Source organism: Haliaeetus albicilla, chromosome 18, assembly GCF_947461875.1.
Source record: "Haliaeetus albicilla chromosome 18, bHalAlb1.1, whole genome shotgun sequence".
Lineage (NCBI taxonomy): Eukaryota > Metazoa > Chordata > Aves > Accipitriformes > Accipitridae > Haliaeetus > Haliaeetus albicilla.
The window spans coordinates 19,927,761-19,947,178 of NC_091500.1; the positions used below are offsets into that span (position 1 = coordinate 19,927,761).

General features: G+C 40.0%; 1 long non-coding RNA gene across 1 annotated transcript; it reads left to right on the forward strand.

The window, feature by feature from the left end:
• The first annotated feature begins 14,708 nt into the window (after positions 1-14,708).
• Positions 14,709-19,103, forward strand: LOC138689903 (uncharacterized). Its single transcript, XR_011328697.1, has 4 exons — positions 14,709-14,878; positions 15,287-15,368; positions 15,523-15,594; positions 16,517-19,103. It is a non-coding gene; the product is annotated as an uncharacterized lncRNA (long non-coding RNA).
• Positions 19,104-19,418: the final 315 nt, after the last annotated feature.

A 19,418-nucleotide genomic window follows, 5' to 3' on the forward strand; every position in this document is an offset into this window, starting at 1 on the left:
TATATGTCTTTTCTTACCCCAGTGTTTGTAGGCTAGATGGGTACCTGCAGTAGGCATTGCAGGCCAGTCTGAAACTTCCCATGTTCAGGAGCTTTAATTAGCCTCAATAGGTGGGAATATGCAGGGAGAAAGGTTAAGGCAGCAAATCAGGCTAATTACAGGCTGGAGGTCCCAGGAGTTCAGATCAAATGATCTTCCCTGGCCCTAATTTCTGAGAAAGAAGCTGTTAACGCCGTGCTGTCTCTGCCAGTGCTGCAGGGCTGCTGGTTTTCAAGCCAGGCACACGATGACTTCCCAAAGGGCCGTTCTGCCCTGGGTACCTGTGAGCCAGGTCAAGCTGCAAACCTGGGTGAGCTGGGTCACAAATTAGAATTTCCCCTCAGTGCTTTTGGGCAGCCCTAGCAGTAGGTCCTAGGTCTCTGCCAGAGCACTCATAGATCTGCAGTCTATAAATCCATACAGCTATATTGGGGGCTCATCGGGCTCCTACGCTGCACCCCAACTTCTCTCCAAGCAACTTCATATGCAGTTGCCTCTTCACCATTATTTCCCATCACTGTGAAAGTTCTCTCCTACCTTTCCCCCCTCCCCAGCTGCTGTTTGTGGCAGGCTATACTGTCAGCATACTGATATTTCTGGTGTTATATAAATTAGTGCCCAAAATATTAGAATTATAATGTCACAGGTGAAGTTGCACTAAAACAGGCAGCTGCGGTACTGAAACTTCCAACTGTCAGAAGCAAATTGATGCGAGTACAAATGACGTGGAGCAAAAAGGCTGGCACACTTTTTACATAGCAAATAGTTCTGCAGCCTGAAACAAATTTTAGAAGAGCAGTTGGGTGAGAGGCTTAAGGAACCTCGCCGGATACAGCGCGAAGGCAGTTTCAATGGGAATCTGGCTTGGTCCAAATAGAAAAAAAACCCTGCAAAACAACCCCAAAGAAAAACTCCAAAGCAAAACAAAACTCCAACTCCAAAGCCAAAGACCACTCCTCCAAACCTATAAAACAATTAGGTTTGAACATTGTATAGCGGGAAGATTCAGCAGGAGAGACTTGACTAGTAGTAGACTAGGAATTTGATTAGTTTGCTCCCAGAATTTTTCTCAGACATTTGTAAACTCCCATGTTTGAGAGTCTATTTTGTTCAGAGGAACAGCTATGGTTGTAATGTAAGTCCTAATTTTATGTGGGTTTTTTAATCATTTCATACATCCTATGTGGACTTTATTTCCACTGGGCATTTCAGTGATTAGTTTTTTCCCAGAAAATTACTCCGCTCCCCTAGCTGCCATGAATACACTGGTTATGTTCTTCTCAAACTGGAGAAAGTCCCATTGATTTCTGTTTTTCTTGACATACCCAAATCCTGGGTTAAAGTACTGGACTGGCAATAGTGCTGGAGTCTCCTACTCAGGCACTGTGCAGCAAAGTCAGTTCTTACCAGCTCCTTTCCACACCTGCAGAGACCATGATTATGCTTGATGCCTTTGTAAGTGGCTTTGAGAAATGTGTAAGTAATTTGTATAAATAAGCATGTCAAGTCACTATCAGCACAGTGCCTAACTGGAGTATCAAAATGCAAGACAAAAGACAGATTTGATCAATTCATGCCCGTAAGTACATAGCTAAGATTTAAAATATAAAAATTATTAATTTTTAATTATGATGCCAAAGATACTGTCACTGTTAAATGCTTCTGAAAAATCCCATCTACATATTCCAGTAGGAAACTTTGTAAAGATGAGGCATTATAACAGGGAATATTGCTCTCTCTACAGTAGTTTTAAGCAATGCAATAATAAAAATAGAATAATAGAGTGTAAAACCAGAGCAAGGCAACAAACAGCAAAGGCAGAGGGCAGAAAGGACCACTTGATGTAAAAATAAAATATATTCTTTGTCTGTAGCAGTTAAATCAGTACTCATGATAGCAGTGTTGGAGTATGTGTTATCAAGCTAGACTTAGCCAGTGAGCAAGAGTATCATCTCAGAGACTGAAGGGGAAAGCTATGAATTAGAATGGGGGGAGGAAATATAAGGAAAGAAAATGTCCAAAGGGTGACAGACTGTTTCTGCTAGTGAGCTAAACGAGGAGACATTTTGTAAGGTTTTCGCCCTTCCAATGCTTTTATGGTTTGAAATGTGAGGGTGTCACTATGTGATATGTTGTCATTGGCAGCAAAGGTGGCTTGAAAGTTCGCAAGATCCATGACCAATTTACTGCCCCCTCAGATGTGTTAGTAAATGCTTATGGTTTTGTGCACTGAATTGGGTAACTCAGATCATCTGGAGTCAAAATAACCATTCAAATCTACCCAGTATTAAAAATTGAACTATTTTGGAAGATGGTGTAGTGTGGGGTACAAGATGTGAGCTTTGCTGCTGAAACTCAATATGGTATCTAACAAGAGAGTTGTACAATCTTCCACTCGAATAATTCCACTTGTGAAGCAGCATTTCCAGTCTTTGGCAGGACTAACCCTGTGCATCCTGATATTAATGGACTTTTTCCCATCATGTAGTAAGAGTAAGGTTTGTATATAGGGAAAATATATCTACTATAACCAGTTTGTCCTTAGTGGGTAAAGAATTATCTCCAATAAAAAGGTTTCTCCCTGTTGATTCATCTCACGTCAGGTTGCTGTTAATTTCATAGAATCAAAATGATTTCTTGTTTATTTCTACATACATGTAGAAAAAAAAAAATCCAGTAGATGCTTGCTGTTTCACTAATGTAGTTTTTAACTCCTTTGTTTTTTACAAAAGAAAGTGCGTGTTCAACATGGTACAGAATGATATTTAAATGTTGTGGGAGAAGGGAGCTTTTAATTTCCAAAATATTCTGGACTATTACTATAGCTAGTCTAATGATCCAGTATTTAGAATAAACTTAGTACAGCTGTTCCTCTATACAACTTGTGTTTGTTTAAGCTATGCCTACTTAGATTATTGTAAAGTAGAATACAAATGCTTGTTAATTAAGTGTAGTGCATTACTATTGGCACTTGTTAGGTTTCGTAGTGTAGTAGGTGTGGGTAGTGTTTTCTGGATCTACAAGAAGGAAGTGATTGACATCAAACAATCTCAAACTAAGCATGGACTCTGCAGCATCTTGTATCTGACCAGGAAGAAAAATATGAGGATCTTCAGGAGTGTGCAACAGTTGAGATAAAGGAAAGAATAAAGCCACTGCAAGAATTTTTAAAAATGCATTAGAGAGATTTCTCCTGCAATATTTTAATGGTGTTATGAATTTCTTGATCATTATATTTAAATATTTTAGTGCAATTGGGTTTGATTTGTTTTTCATGTTCCTAATCCTTTCAAGATCAGGTGCTGAGCGATGGGGATAACTAGAGACTAGTGGCAGACTGCTAGTGTTAATGCACCGAGTTATAATGAGGCATCTGCAGTGTTTTTCTAGTGTGTAACAACCAGTTGACCCTGTAGACTGTGGCTAATGCAAAGCAGAACTGTGCATTTGGTGGCCATCAGCAGTTATGTGGGAGTGGCATCTATGTAAAGATAAAATATTTTTCCATTCCTCTGCAATCTTTGTTTTACAAAATTATTCAGAGAGCTGTTTGACCTAGCAGCCTGTTGCTGTGCGCTGTATGACACATTCCAAATGGCAATTATTTATGTGATTTAAGCCAATATACAGATATTTTTGTTACCGAGCAGTTTACAACAAAACAAATCACCTGCACGCTTTCTACTTAGCCTGGGGAATGGGCAGGAGGGGAATTAAGGGGTTTTCCTGCCCTCTCCCAACATGCCTTTGTGTCCCACAAGGAAAGCGCCTCAGTTTCCCACAAGGAACTGATGCAGCGGTGGGGGGGGAACATCTGTATGTCCATGCCTCAAGAGCACGCACCGGTCTGGGGAAGCAATCAGCCCTGCCGCTCGAACTGCGATTGCGTCCAGCCGTGCCTGCTGCGCAGGTGGTCTCTTGTTCACTGGCTGATCTTGAAGTGGCCTTGCTAAAAGCACTCCCTGCCATTTCTAAAGGAGATAAATCTACCTAAAACACTGGGAAGCAGATACGGTCCTCTGCTTGAAGGCGAGCGCTTGACCTGAAGATCTCGTAGGTCTATTGAGGCAGATGGTGCTGGGTTTCCAGATGTGGAGCTGCAGCTCCTGAAGCACCGCGGTGCTGCACGGCCCCGGCACACGGAGGGGAGGGCGGTGTGTCTCATGGGGCGGTCGACAGGCTTACCAAGCTGGGCTCCATGAAGAGCAGCAGAAACAGAAAAGTGTCCAAAGAGTCCCTTATGTCCGGAGTTTAGGGAAATGATTCGCGGCTAGACCCCTCTCCTGGAGACAAGCGTCTGTTACTTCTCTTTGACAGAATTCAGCTGGATTTGCCCTTGGGATTAGGAAACAGAAAAACCTAGGAGAATAAATGCTAAAGGATGGCAAATTGTAAGAGTTGGTAGAGATTTTGAGAGAGTAAGCATTTTTATATGCTAATTTCTCTCACTTAAAAGTTTATAACAACAAGTTTTAAAACGTTAATTAAGTAGATAAAAACCCCTGGAATATCAAAAACATATTTAAAATTTATAAGTACTGGTGCATGTTGATTGACCACATAATTTTCCTCCAGATCTTAATCTCTGGAAAATACTAGATTTTGAATTTTTATCTTTTCTTTGACTAGGAATTGTTTTTTCAGGGATGGAAAGTGTTTTTCCCTGAATCTCTCATCACAAAGCAGATGTTCCTGTTGGTTACAATTTCCCAGGCAGTGAAAGACCAGTGGCAAGCTGCCAGTTACCACGTCAGAGCCCCACAACGTTCCAGCCCTCCAGCTTCTGAACTCACCGTACCCTAGACGTGGTGCGCTGTGGAGAAGGACCGCACAGCTGATGTGATGATGCAGGTACAGCTTTTCTGAGCATCCCTTTCAGAGGACAGTAGTTCTGTTTCATGGCAGCTTTTGTGGCATCAACATTGTTTTCAGCTGGCATGGGAACAAAACAAGAACCTCCTGAATGTTTTTCTGGAATGACTGGTTTGAGATGAAAAATCTTGGGTTTTCAAACTGTCTCTGCCATCAGAAGTGACCTGTAGCCTTGAATCTTGAATACCTCCCTGATTAAACCTTCACCTAAACTGACAAGTTTTCTGCAAAATATTTTGGCTCTGAAAGTGGCATATTTTGATGAGATTTCATTTGATGGAAATGGTCTGACCAGCTCCAGATGCATACTTTAGCTATGCATAGATAGTTTCAATTGCTTAGAAAGAACCACCTAGTAGACAGAGAGGATTTGCCAAAAGCAATTATATTTTATCTCAGCTCGGTTTCAAACCATTTGTGACCATCCAAGATCACGCTTTGGTAAAACAAACAGATGTGGTCCAAACTGCAGCAAGGAGCTAAACTGTAAAAGACAAATATATCTATATGTTGTTTGTGTTGCAGTGAAAATTAATATTATGCTGCTAGAGAATTCTGTCCACATCTGTAGCAAATAAAAAAGAGAGAGAATTATAGGATATTGTATTCTGAGGAGCAATGTGACCAGTGAGGCAGAACTTGATCCACAATTGCCAAGTTACAACCTGATAATACACCATCAATTCTGAATGATACCAATCCAGGATGGTGCTTCATAATCTAAGCAATTGCTTCAAACAATTCAGCGAAGTTCCAAGATCTACTGTATCGAAAGCAGCAGAAAGATCCATCAGCAGGAGTACTGTAATTTAACTTGAATCAGCAGCTGGTGATAAATCATTTGTGACCTTAAGTAAAGCAATCCCAGGACCGTTGTACTCCCTGAAGCCAGACTGAAGCCTCTCATATAATCCATTCCCAGATAAAATTGTTGGTAGTAAAAGGGCAACCACTTGCTCCATCTTTCCCTTCCTCACATCCCCAAAAAGAGTGCTAGTCCAGTTACCTCTAGGTAGAACAGAAATCCGCAATGTAAGAGGGAAAGCTTTCACTGCTAACAAAGAACAGCTGCAAATTTCAGCAGATCAGGAGACTTGCAGAAAGCAAAGAGTCATTAACCATGTTAGCTATAAATGAAGCAAAGCACTGAAAGACTGTCCGCAAGCAGCCATATGGGCCAAGAGTCAAAACCAGGAGTAATGGAGCATGATTGCTTTCCCAACTGTGTGATCTCAGCAAGAAGCAAATACAAACGTATAACACTTGCAGATACAGGCACTGGTAGCATAATTACCAGCCTTAGTGCTGAACAGTCGCAGCTGATTAGAAATTCACTCTGTACTCGCTGAATTCCTCACAGGAGGCAGCTGAAGGATTGTGCACGAGGAGTGATTTGTGGTGCAAAATGTGATCAATAGCACAAAAGAAGGCTTCAGGTCTGGTTTTCCTCCTTAATAACAGGACAAGAAGAAGTAGATCTGGCTGGATCAAAAGCAATGTGCTAAGACTCTGCAGCAGCTTGGTGCTTCAGGAGACTGATTTCTGGACTAAAGACTCTTTGAAATAATTCCACATCACGAGCTGCCATCTTCACTGTAGTCAAGTCCTGTGATCACCACGGCAGATAAAGTAAAGCACAAAAAACTGAGGATGAATCAGGAGCTTCACAGACTGATTTGTTTTTTAAATGGAAGGAAACAACAAGAGGAAAAAAATCACGATTTGTACAAGATGGTGAGGCAGATAAATTTTATGAGATTAATAAAATAAACGTTGGTTCTCTCACTTAGTCTGGTTGTCTTGGAAGACTTTGGTGGGTTGATCAGAACACTGCATAATCCTTGTAGAGGTAAATATGAGATACACAAGACAAATTATAATTTTTGATCCCTATCAAACAAGTACAGGTACCAACACAGGACTAACTCGACTCTGCCTTTAATGCAGGTCATCTAGAAGATTCATTATAATACACTTTTTCCAGTTGGTTGCGCAAATAGTTTCAGTAGTTCACTGTCACACTTAGACTAGTGTTGAAGCAAAACCCCACCCACTTCTCATGTTAAATATAGTGGAAAAACAGCAAAGAAACAGAGAATAGAAAAAAATACCACCACTCCTAAAGAATTGCCGATTTTATAGTGACTGCATCTCAACTGTAACTTTTAATGATCTGGGTCTGGGACTCCATTAGTGTTTAATAAATAATGATGATGATACCCTACCTGCACAATGCACACGAATCTCCCATTGATGTCGATGTGAGTTCCTGGCGCAGACTGATGGCAGGATACTCCTGTGACAGAGATGAATTCTCCATTAGAACAAAATGAGTAAGACCTGTCTCAGTCAGCAGAATTCATAGCAACAATAGACATTCCTCGGGGGCTCAGTGAAAGATGCCCATCCTGGGTGGTTGAAAGCAAATTGGGTGGGAAGCAATGAGGCAGACTTGGACAGCCACAAAACCAATTTGGGCTGAGGTAAAATTGTGCTGATGTAGGGAAAACCCCGTGCAATTATATCCATATTTAATTTGTATCATCTGGAAATCGTGACTTTCTTTCTCATCACGCCATAGGGGAAATTGCTATTTTTTTTTTCTATGAAGACAGAGGATTAATTTAATATTGGGGGAGGAGGAGAGAGGATGTGGATGTATTGAACTACCTTTTTAAAACCACCTTTTATTTAGAGTAGATAAAGGAAAAATGAAACGCCATTTTGGTAAACAACAGAAAACTATTACCCACACAGAGATTTGGACAATGAGCCAGACCATTCAGTTGGATGTTTTTCTTCAAGGATTTTGTAAAAAATACAGAGACAAGGAACTATGTGAAGCTAGCTTTGTGTGAGACAGACAGGCAGCTAAGCACAACAGGGGCACAGAGAGAAAGCTCTTATAGTATGGTCTTGAGAAAAAAATGAGAAAGGAAAGCTTTTGGCAAGGGGTTGGCTGAAACGATCTGAATCTGTAAGCCAAGAAGAAGTCTTTCTGCTATTTTGGCATTAATTTTGTTGTGGAAAAGGGATGTATTTTCTGTAAATAAAGAATAGTGCCTGATTTTGTTATTAGCTTCTTCTCTTGGAAGACTGCATATTTTGCTTGACAATTTGAGTCAAAAGAAGTAACACTTTCTACTGTTTTCTAAGGTGATCAGTGAAGAAAAAAGGAAAAAGGGAAAAGATAAGAAAACACAAGTAACTCAATTACCTTTTTGATAGATGTTTAATAATAATAAACTGTTGCTGAGTGAACAAGCATATTTTCAGGAGCAAAACCATAATTATTAGAACACATGCCTTAAAAAAACAGGTTGAAAGGATGAATTTGCTCCAGTCTTTACATTATATTAATGATCCCAACCAAAAATCACATCTTAGAATAGGTGAATAAAAGGGCACAGGAAACCATCATCTACTTAAGTGAAAAATCAAAGCTGAAAATAGTAATAAGCAAGATGGATGACAAATTTCACCTATGAGTGAAATAAATAAAATATACCTTTTTCTTTTTCATTGTTTTTTTCCACATTAGAGCATTATGTACAGGTAATGCACAGTACAGGGTCAGGATTATTGGCAGTTCCCATTGTTTATAATAACCATTTTTGGAGGTGCAGAGCTGAAGTATCTATCTAGTAAGTGTGCAGTTTCAAAATACAACACTGACAGTTCATGCTTTACAATTGTGTAAATTGGGCTCGCAAAACCCAGACTGGCGTTTCAAAATTTTGGTCTGGATTTCTGTAAGTGCTACTAGAAAATTGTACTTTTTATTTAATAATATTGTCAGTTTTTATTGCTCTGAAAAGTGATCCCAACAATCTGTTTTACCCTCATTAGAGCTTTTACATGGCACAGTGCAAAGAATGTATATATTGCTTGAGCTACTTACTGGTGCAAATGGAAATGAAAATATTTATTGCTGAAACAACAGTACAATCTGTATTGCTTAATTATGATAATCTAGGGAAATTATTTCTGCATAATGCCATATAAAGTAGTAAGAGAAAAAATAGTTAGCTGTTCTATTCTATTGCTTTCCTCAAATAGGTCCAGGTAAGATGTTTGTAAACTTGTAATTTCGTGTTGCATTTCTTTTTTAAGCTATATTTTGGAAAACTATAGTACTTTAAAATACAATCACTATTGCTTGTGCTGGGAGAAGTACTGCTGAAGTGCTGGGAGAAGTTACAGATTTCAGTGTAATGTCATTTAAACTAATCTCTGAAACTGTAGGGATTTTTATTTATGTATTTGTACTTTTTAACCCTTTTTGACTTTAGGGTCATGAAGCTGTTTTCTAGAGGTCGGAAAGTTTTGAACAGAATCTAAGTTATTTCTAGTCCTTCTGGCTGTGAAGATATCTTCTTAATATAAATAATTACTGCAACTAAGTTTATAGAATATGTAACCCTTGGGGCTGTGGAACTCATTACAATTTGTGTAAATATATATAGATTAGGCTTGCCTAATGTGAAATTTTGAAATGTGTGCATTTAATGTCAATTTCTGCTTTGGAACAACCAACAGGAGAAAATAAATTATTATGGCTTATAGAATTTGCAAGGTGTTTCATCAGGTTTACGTGGCAGGGAGGATTGCCAGCTCTGAGGCTTCAAAGGGGTTTGGTGGGGGGGGAACACACTTCAGCAATAGAAAAACATATTCAGTGTGGTTTTCTGTGGTGTCCTGTTCATTTTTGCTTTGCTGGATAGCTAATAGGAGAGACAAGTGCTGAACTGCCCTATGGCTGGAGCATTCCCGAGAGCTTTGTCTCTTTGGCTGCTTCGGTGTCCAAATGATACCTGAGCTGCTGCCAGTCCCGTTGTGGGGACTCAGACCTGAGTCTCTCTCCTCCACCTGGCTGTGTACTTCTGTGATGCTTGGAGGAAAGTAATATCCTTCTAACTTCTAATACTTCTGACTATCCTTCTAATACTTCTAACACTGTGTCAGAGGTAGCTTAAGCAGGAAAAATGATTCACAAGTTACTGAGGGGAGGTGGAAGTCAGACATACAAAGCAGGTAAACTTTGTTTCCTTAGAAGACTGGTTGAAACCAAGTAGGTTTCATTCCCAGGCAGAAAGTAGCGATGCAAACTTTGTTTCCTTAGAAGACTGGTTGAAACCAAGTAGGTTTCATTCCCAGGCAGAAAGTAGCGATGCCTCCTAAGGCTGAGTATGATCTCCCTAAGGAAAACTGACACCTCCTCTTTCCAGCTTAAACTCTGTCCTGGTGCTGTCTCACAGTCACTTCAAGCCGAGTTGAAACCAGGCTGCTCCAGAGAGCACTTTCTTCCCCCTGCTGCTTTCCTTGCATTGGGTCTACAGATGTTTCTTTTGGTGTGTGTTCTCAGTCAGTGCTGCCAATCATCCCGCTGCAGAGTGAGAACGAGCTGAAGATGGCTTCCTGCTCTGCAAGTTATTCTGCTTTGTTCTAAAAATGCTTGGGTGGAGGGATTATTTTGAAGACAGCTATTTTGTGGGACTATTTTTTTTTTTTTTTCAGTTTTCAGACCTTCAGTTTGGCATTAGGAAGAAGCCAGATGAGTAAGTAACCTTCTCTGTGGCTTCAGAAAGGGCTACAAATATTATTCAGCTTCCTCTGAACCGCGTGGAAGTGCCTATGAGACTGCTGTATTGGAAGACCATTGACTTCAATGGAAGCTGGATTGTGCTCTAAATTATCATAATTGGCAAAGTTTGTGCCAAATTCTGATCTCTGTTGCATAGCCATAGATTTGAGAACATCCCCTTTTATTTCAGTCATTACTCTGGTGGTGGAAGTGAAAGAGAGGCTGGATAAAGACGAGCCCGTCCCCGGCGCTGCATATCCCACTGGCCGCTGAGATCACTGGCTGCTGACACCTGATGATGCCTCTCCCCAGGTCCTCGCTCTTCCTCCCCCAGAGTGAGCAAGTGGCCTCAGTGTGAATTTTGGTGCATTCGACACAGAATACAGCCCTTCTGCAGGTCCTTGAGTAATGCTTTTTATCTCTGTGATAGGTGTGCATCTTCGAGGCGACGTCGTCTAAGGAAGATCTCAGGGTCCATTTAGTTTTACCGCATCTGTGTGTGTGTGTGCGTGTGTGATTTGGATACAGTTTGTGTTTAAAACTCCAGTACTGTACCATCGTTATGTATTTTACTCAGGACAACTAGTGTGCATTCATTACACGAGGTAAAAAAACAGAGATTTTTCAGTGAAGACATGTCCATGTGGCCTTTCATGTATTGTTTGTCCAGTAAATTAGTGTCATCCCAGCACAGTCGTGTTTTCCGCCTGATTTTCTGCCTGTGACTGCCAGACAGAAGAGAAAGGTGATTCAGCTTTGCTCTTGTTCTTTTATGCTAAAGAAAAGGGCTAAGCTCTGTTTTCTGGCCTTGCCTTTTGTTTTACTGACTGTCCTTCCACACCTGCTCCATTATCCCATCCTCTCTTTTCCTCTTGCTCTCCTTCTTTCTGGATGATCTCTCTGTTCCTCCAGTGACAGCTCCCTGGTGCAGGAGACAGGCAGCCACAGCTCTCCCGCAAGGCTCCGTCTGCTGTCCCGGGTTCGGATGTGTGCCAGCTGCAGCACGGGGACAGCAGGAACATTTTCGGAGTGGGGGGGTCACAGCTGCAGAGAGCTGCAGGTGGTTTTCCTGCCTCCGGGCTGGAGCTCACAGCCACTTCATCCAGCCTTTCCCTGGGCTTCACCCAGCTCCCGAGGGACCTGCGAGCAGAGGCCTCGTCCGAAATCATGAGATAAAGGTCATTTCTCTGAAAGGAAGCACAGCCACCGTCTTTCATTTGGACCATCTGATTTCAGTCGTGTGCCTTGCAAATGAACCATTGTAAGAGCCGGGCACGAAACTATAAATAACATTCACAATTTCTTTTTCTTCGTTTGTATTTAAGAAACATATTTATTACATAAACTCTTGCTACTTTCTAGCAGTAATTCTACAGCTATGTTTGCAGTAGCAGCTCCCCTGTTACATTACTGCAATTATAATAAATTATTGAAGCATAAGCCTAAATATATACCTAGCCTACTCTTTCAATTTTAATTCCAACTTAAATATTTTATATAGTTTTCCTATAGATTCTTCATTGATGGCTAGTAATTGCTCCATCACAGAAAATACAGTTTTGTTTTGAAAGATGCTTTTGGAAATTGTACCGGGTTTTTAATTATTCAAGGTAAAGAAACAAGTTAGGATTGTCTGCCTTCAACATGTCAACAGGATAAAAGAGAAACAGTGTTTGTATCAAGAAGGGTGTACTAAGCCCAGTCATAAATTTGATACTGTGAAGAGGGAAAAGCTAGAGGCATGCCTGAGACACATTATGAACATCTGGTCTTCAATGTAGAGATGAACTTCTGTGGTTAGAGCTATTTTATTGACTGGCTGAATTCTAAGTTGGAATAGCAGTAGAAAAATAATTGGTGTCACCCATGTTCCCAGCCCTACCCCCTACCTTTCCCAGTTTTCTGATCAAACCATATTTCTGCTTTCCTTTGATATGCCTTGTCCTTTCCTGTAATTTTTAATGACAATATTAGTCATAGTTATAATTTACTAATTGTATGGTGAAGGGCAGCAATAGTGATGTACCAGCAGATTATGTAAATCAAAGAGAATTTATTTTTGTGTCAATACGGTGTTTGTTTTCTCCTTTTTTTTATTTTTTATCTTTTGTTTTGTGTTGTGTTTTTTTTAAGAACCTGTACCTGCTGAGTAATAGATTTCGTTAGCAGTTATCCAGCATGGGGGGGGGTCAATTTCCATTGTAGGCTTCAGATGGGAAATGGCAGGTCTCTGCTTGTCTCTTGTCCCCCAGCTTCTTTTGCTCTACTAGCAGCAAACTCCCAGTAAGTTTGAAAAAGAAAAATAATCTGTTGTTTTGAATTGCCTTGTACTGAACTATAGAATTAAGCTTTATATGAAAATAATAATTAAAACATGTAATGGGAAACATATTTTTATGAAGACATGAATTCTGCAAGTAGTTATGAATTTTCTAAACATAACCTAATGGACAAAAAGAATAATTTTGCTTAAATTCTGATGTCTGTCACAGGAATGATACATCTTAATAATAAGAGTTTTCTTTTTAATTAGCTAATGTTTGGTGTATAAATTAATGCTGGGCAACTAACAAGCATAAGAATTATAATACCTGTCTTCATGAAAAACTGGGTGCAATAGGCATGTATTGAAGTATACATGGCTATGATACATCATTATCTTAAATTGCTATTTTAATAAGTGGTTACTTAATTTCATACATGAAACTGTTTTTAGTTGAACTCCTTGTTGGTCTCAGGACTCTTCATTTTACAAAGCTTTCTTTACAAAATGGTAAGGAAGCCATAGGATAGTGTGGGAAACAGCTTTGCAGTTTTGTGAAACTTCAAAACTTTTCTTATTCCACAAGATAAAACCACAACTTTTTGAAGATGAGAGAGAGGGTATGGGATTAGAGTGCTCCAGCGGGGAACCTGGACTGTAAGAGAACCAGACTCCTGACTTGGCTCTTTTTAAGGGACTTGGATTTCCGTGGCTGTTATAACCACTAGGCTATTCTCTTTCCTCTCTCTCTCTCTCTCTCTCATTTTGATCAGAAATTCTGTCCTGGAGCAAAGAAACCCTTCTCAATGAAAGTTTCATCTGAACTAGTACACTTCTGTGGAAAGTTGCAATTTCGATACATTGGCATTTTTGGCAGAGTTGGCTAGCGCTACCCATGATTACATATATCAAGTATCCAGTGCAGTAAGTAGCTGAGTAATCACATAGTTGTTAGCTAAGACTTTATTTTATTACATTTTGATGTATTACTTCTTAATAAGTTGGAACTTATAAGTGATGTATTGCTTAATAAAACTCAAACCTGAAATTCAACACACTTATGGGAAACAGGCTATGGGTAATCCTCAAGCTAAAGCTACTTAAATGTGTGCTGTACTGAATCTACCTTATTTTCCCACAGAAAGATACTCCCCCGACCGAGTTGTATTAGGGGTGAGGTAAAGAAGAAAAAATTCTATGACAAATGCAGCTAGCAACACTGTGATGGCAGTGTAAGTTTTGTTCCTTTTCCATTAACACTCTGTATACACTGGTCCTTTAAAGTTCAGTTTCAAAATTGGATAGTACATTTCCTGGGAGGATTTTTATGCTCATTAATCATAACATTGACCTTAACAACTGAAGGTGTCCAGTCATTTGTTTATAGACAAACTCACAAAGGTATTACAACGCTTAATTATGAAAGCTAAATCTCAGCTAGTGTGATACGTAAAACCCAAGATAAAGGGGTTAATATGACACTAAGAAAAAGCTTTGATAGAATCAAAGGGAAGTGTTTTCACCTCATTTGGGTACGTACTGTTGTTGAAATGATGATGGCAGAATCAAACTGTATCTTTTGTTCGTTAATACTGTTATTTGTAATAAACCCTTTAATCCTGGAAAATAGCTTTTTAAATTATTTTGACGAGGGATGATATGAAAACTAAGCAGATGCTGCTCTTTCTCTACATGTTGTACGTATCCTGGTTCAGAGGACGCTCAGGCCAATGCTGCAGGAGGCTTTTTGAAAAATAGATGCTCAGAAACTCAATCTGGCTGCAGTCGTATGCCAAAAAGGAATGTAATACACTCCATTTTTGCTTTAACCCTTCTCTTTGTCTTTTATTTTCCCTACAAAATACCAGTCTTGCACAAGCAAATTACATAGGGAACTCCTGTACCAATACCATATACTTAAAGATGTACTGCATATTACTTTAAAAAGTACATGCAAATGGAGTCAACTTTTTGAAAGGAAGAGCTTTTCCTCTCATTGCACATTACTTTCAGCATTATTGTGATTCCTGTGCAAGGACTGGACCTTCAAGAGAACTGCATCTTTATATAAATGGAATTTTTTCAGTTCAACATCAAGAGGAATGGACATCAATGTGAAAGTAAGTGAATGTTTAAGTGGGCTTACATTTCAGCATGCATGGATCCTAAAAGTCATCCCCAGTGCAATGGCCCTCCCTAATAATTGTATAGCTATACAGTTTGCTTAATCTTTTAAGTGCATTATAATAAATAGATGCATATACTGCAGCCACAAGCACAGCAAGCATCAACAGCAAAAGTACATTTCTCACAGCTTTTCCTAAAGTACCATTCACCTTTTTCCCCCAGACCCAAAAAAAGCACTCACCCATCTCCACTAATTCCCTCAAACACAGAAGCTGTCAACTGAGAGCCCTGGCTGCCAACTCTGCTAAAAGTTTCCTGGTGCCCCAGTTGCAATGGGTGATAGCCCTCCACAGGCTTCCAAGTGAAATGTGATCATTTCTTGCCCATCCTTGTGTTCTCAGCACCATCCAATTAACAGTGGACCCCGACCAGCAAGGATATCCAGCAGTGAATATTATTGCTAACCCAACTGAGCACCTGCTGGTAAGGTTTCCCTGTTTCCCTCTGCACTCTAAATGCTCTCATTGTTTATTCATAGAGTCAAAGATTAAAGCCAGAAAGGACTACTGTGATCATCTAACCTCTAATCAGAAACTTTTCCAATTTTTCAACCTTCTCATTCGCTTGCCGACATTAGATGTGGATGCCGAATGCGGTTGACAGACCCATTTAATTTTCCACCATACTTCAGTCTTCTGGGCTTGTTCAGGTAACCTGGTTTCTTGTTCAGCTGTCTCTGTAGCAGATTTGGCAGGAGTAGTCTCTGCCGTCCAGTCCAGTTTTGAGCTCTGTCCCAGAGCACTACCTCAGCTCTATCTCAGAGGTCCCAATGTGACAACTCAGCTGTTTAAGAGACGTAGAGATCCTGGTGCCAGAACTCAGAATCAACCAGCTCAACTGACATTTGGGTAAATTGTTCAGCCTTACATCTGAAAACTTAAGAAAACCAGCATCTTGAGGTTTTCAGACAGCTTTTGTCCTCTTCCTTTCCTTTTTGGCTGTGGTTTTTTTCCAGTAGAACAATGTCACTGTCCGTGTCAAAAGTGAAATGTATTTCAGAGGAGTCTGGGTTTTCCTAGTGGTAGGTGTCCAGAGTAGCTCAAGAGACAAAACTTAAGGAAGAGACCAGTGAAGAACAAACACATGGGTTCAAAGCGTTCCTTGAAACGCAAGAACTCTGCAGGTCCCAGGCTGGCATATCCTTGTTCTTAGCTTGGCTAATTAGGGCTGGAACAATGTTCTTTTAACACACATCTGGTTCTTTGATGTGAACTGGATTGTATCTGCATGATTCTGAAACTGGACAGAGTGGAAATGTGACCATTGGCAACCCTTTGTGTTGTATCCTGAACTGCTTTATTGTATACTTAATTCTGGTAGGTCAAAGCCTATCGTGAATAATTCTGTGTACTTATGTAGATAGACAGGTGTTACTGATCTGAGTATGGCATCTTAAAAAAAATACAGAATATCCTTCATACCTGATTTTTAATTGTGGGTCAAGGTAACTGAATGATAGAGAAATCTTACCTGTTGATAGAGTACCAGTACGTTTTACTGTCACTGACGAGCTCAGACAAACACTGAGCTGAAGCAAGTTCAGGACTCAATCATGAAAACAGTCTTTACAGATGCAGCCCATGGAGGTCCACACTGGAACAGCTATCCACCCTGCAGCCCATGGAGGACCCCATGCCAGAGCAGATGACTGTGCCCAGAAGGAAGCTGCAGCCCATGGAGAGCCCGTGCTGTGCTCCAGCAGACTCCTGGCAGGAGCTGCAGCCTTTGGAGAGGAGCCCGCAGAGGAGCAGGTTTGCTGGCAGGACCTGCAGCCCATGGGGAACCCGCGCAGTTCATTCCTAAGGGATTGTACTCAATGGAAAGGACCCACGCTGGAGCAGTTTGTGAAGAACTGCAGCCCATGGGAAGGACCCACGTTGGAGAAGTTCGTGGAGAACTGTCTCCCGCGGGAGGGACCCCACACTGGAGCAGGAGAAGAGCACAAGGAGGAAGGAGCATCAGAGGCAAGTGTTATGAACTGACCACAACCTCCATTCCCTATCCCTCTGCCCTACTCAGTGGGAGGAGGTAGAAGAGTTATGAGTGAAGTTGAGCCTGTTGAGGGGGGGGAGTGATAGAGTGGCTTGGTGGGTACCTGGAGGCCAGCCAAGGTCAACAACCAAAAAGGTGTTTTGAATGTAAACAGAGCAACATTGGCAAAGCCATGTTTGGTACCAAAGTGGCAAAGCTAGCTTCCTTTACCAAAACACACCAATAGTCTATTTTCACTGCTCTCTTTAAGGCTACAGGTCCAGGTGGTATAGCTTCAGGGATGCAACACTGACTGACACAGCGATGCCACAGAAGTCAGGCCTTAGTAAGCGACAGCATCTGCTAAACTCATGGCTCTCACTGATTCTCTCAATCTCCTGGCAAAAGCTTACCTAGTGATTAGCATATATAACTGGGACTTAGGTTACCTAGGGCCTTTATTTCTAGCTAGGGCATTGGCTTGCTGGGTGACCTTTAGTGAGACATCTCAGGTTGTTCTGCCTCTTTTCTCTGCTGTACAATAGAAAAAAATATTTCAGTACGGACGTGAAAATTCATTAATATTTGTAAAGTATTTGCTGATCTGTAGAATAAAGGCATTCTACCTATGAATAATTCTCCTTGCCTTATACTAAAAGTGCCCTATTCTTGTCTTCGTAATAAAAATGGAGATAAACCAAAATACTACAGCAAGTGATAGTGAAAAATACTTTGGTTCTTGCCCAATGCTATATATGCATTTTGTATGTGTGTACTAAAACAATGAGAAACCTTAAGAAGAGGAAGATGCTACTTTTCTGTCTCTCTTCGTTTTCAAAATACATTTTAAAGATGTAATATAAAGGGATTCTGTTGAATATCCTACTGTATCTTATCACAGAAATAAATACACTAAGGCTAATTGAAGCATATTAGCAATCTGTGAGAGTATGAAATATGAGGCTTCCCTATATCAACTGCTCTCAGAATATTCAAGCAGAATTTTTATTTCAGTGACTATCTAGTAAGATATGGTTTTCCTTTTTCACTGTATCCCAGTGTATGAATGTTTTATTTGGTGCCTTGGTAGTTTCACCAAGACTATGTATTATGCTTTCAAATATTGTTAAAAATGAGGTCTGATCAGGAAGCAGGTAAACATTCTAATGACATCCTGTTCTGATGCCAAGACATCTTTAAATCTTTTCTCACACTCAAATATTTTTTGCTTTTTATGAGCAGGAACTTGAGGTGTAACCCAAAGTTGTTATCCTTCTGCCACCTAAGAGTCAGAGGCTGACTCCACCTGAGTCTAGGGTTGCTTCTTTCCTTCAGCAAGTCCTGAAGAATGACTTGTTTCCAAAATTGTTTTCCCCCTGCCATCATTTATTCTAGTTACAATGCTATTTCTTTTCTCTCTACAGATCTCACCTTGCTTAATATGTTGTGGATCTTTTCATCATCAGCAGATGGATGGTAAACAAACTGATAGAGATAGCCGCTATAGATAGTATTTGCAGAATTAAGGAGATGAGTATCAAGTATCTTTGATTAGCCACAAAGAGAACTTACAAGTGGTAAGGGGGTAAATCAAGACTTTTATTTCCTACCTCTTGTTGCTGTTTCCTGGAACAATGAATAGAAAAATTAGTGTATTAGCACTTGAACTATTTTGTAAGTCAGGCATATCAAAAATCTTATTCTTACGTACTTGTGGATAACCTGTGTGCAGTGTACTGTGACATTACTGTGGAGAACTTAAGAGGAAGAATGTAGGATGTTGGACAAATGTTAGGAGCTTCTTTTATTTAAGATGGAAATTCAGATCCTTTATTTAAAATTTTTGTAGTAAAATATGCAAGTACATGTTCATCCATTAGGCAAAACCCTCTGACTGCCATCAGTATTTAATTTTAAACTATTATAACACTAGTAAAAGAAGTTTGTAAAAGCCAGTTTAAAAAGCCAGTTTAAAGATGAGACTTCAGTAAATATACTGCCTTTCTGTCTGTGCTTTTCTAGTTTGAGTTTGTTGTGGTGCATTTATATTCATATGTCTATCACATTGTTAATGAGTTCTCTTCTATAAATTGACCCTGACTGCTACTGTAAAATATAGCTTAAATGAAGTGTGGCTTTGAGACCAGGCAGATTGTTAAAATATTAAAGTATATACATTGACTCATATGAAGATGTTTCTGGTTGATATTTCAAGACTAAATACTTTTTTTGAAAGATGACCTTTAATGAACAAACTTATGGTCCAAGATGCCCTCATACAAAGCTCCCTCTGGATCTTATTTTTCATTGGCGTGCACCTTTTAGTCATTTAGACATCTGCAAAATGGATTTAAAGTAGCACCACTTAACCTAGTAGCCTTTGACACTCTCTTTACTTAAATACAGATGAGTGTTTAAGGTGCAAAACAGAGGAAAACTGCATCCATTGTCTTCTCTGTGAAATATAAACATGAGATGGTGGCAGGATTAGTTATTCTGGGT